Below are 1,326 nucleotides of genomic sequence, written 5' to 3' on the forward strand. Positions count from 1 at the left end.
CCCGACCCTTCACCCCGACTCTTCCTAGAACCCGCTGGCTCTCTTCAGAACGACCACGGCCTGACGAGTGGGTCACAGCGATGCTCACTTTTTTTTCCTTCTTCAGTGCAACCGCCAGTTCCCCAGCACATTGGGGGCTGGGGACGTGGCCAAATCGAGTTAAAACCTGAAATGTCTTTTTTGTTCCTTTCAGTTCAGCTAGTTTAAATCCCTTGCAATATTGAAGCTGTGGGCTAATACGTATTGTGCAATTCTCGGTTTGCCGTTGCAAAGGCAGTGCAACTTATAAATACCGTGCTCGGGGTCCCGGCGGGGAAAACCAGACCCAGTTAAACGCCTAGTCAGCGCCGACTCAAGAGTTCCGGCCCCCGCTTCCGCCTTCCCGCGCTTCCTTCTACCGCGGACCCGATCCCATCAGCTTGAGCGCGCGCTGGGGGGCGGGGCGCCGAACAGAGGCCGTCACGTCCCGAACGTCGGGAGGCGGGGACTATGCCTGTGACGTCACGAGGCCACGCCCCTCACCGTCCCGATATCATTCCCGCCGCCCGCCATTTTGTCTCCAGTGTCTCGTTTGCCGTGGACAGCGTGGAAGGGAGTGTCTGGGTCTGTAGACGTCAGGCAGCGACCAGGGTCTATTGTCTGAGTTTGACCCCATAGTTCGGTCCGAGGCCTTCCGGAGCTTCCCCGGGGCAGTCGGCAGAGGCCGAAGGAAAATCTACGCTAAAACATCAGACTTGTTTCCTCAGCACTTTACACAGGATAAGGGAAATAAACAAAGACTATGTAAAGCAAATCCATTTGTAAAAAAATTGCAAATCCAGAATTTTGGATTTGAATAATCCACTTAGATTAGCATGGCTGTGTCTTAAAAGAGGACAATTCAGATCATAATATAGGTCATGTCCTTAAGAAATAAGCAATGAAATCAATGACAATTACGCAAAACCTTCCATATTTACATGACCCCTGGGGACCCCGGTGTTCTCCGAGGTCCGAGCGGGGCCGTGATCCTGGGATCCTCCTTGCTTGGCTCAGCCGCTGGGGCATCGAGTGGGCAGGGGGGAGAGTCCTGGTCAAGACTGGGGGACTCTGACATTTTTATGATGCGAAAGTGAACTCGCGTGCTCTGCGCTGCAATGAGTGAACGGCGGGGGTCCTCGTGTGCCCACCGCTCTTTGAAGGAGGAACGCGACCGAAGCGCCGCCATCAGCCCGGCAAAGGCAGTGTTTCAAAAATGGCCTGGCGTTAAGGAAGGGAGTGGTTCGCGGGAGGACGACTCCGAGTTATCTTTCGGGCGCCCAGGAGCAGGGAGGGGCCCGCGGCGGG

General features: G+C 55.2%; 1 protein-coding gene across 1 annotated transcript in view; it reads left to right on the forward strand.

Moving 5' to 3' along the window:
• The window catches only part of WSB1 (WD repeat and SOCS box containing 1), a 36,625-nt gene that overhangs the window by 19,591 nt on the left and 15,708 nt on the right, over positions 1–1,326 (forward strand). The gene's annotated exons all lie outside the window — the stretch shown is intronic.

Source organism: Myotis davidii, unplaced genomic scaffold (assembly GCF_000327345.1).
Source record: "Myotis davidii unplaced genomic scaffold, ASM32734v1 scaffold699, whole genome shotgun sequence".
In the NCBI taxonomy this organism is placed as follows: Eukaryota; Metazoa; Chordata; class Mammalia; order Chiroptera; family Vespertilionidae; genus Myotis; species Myotis davidii.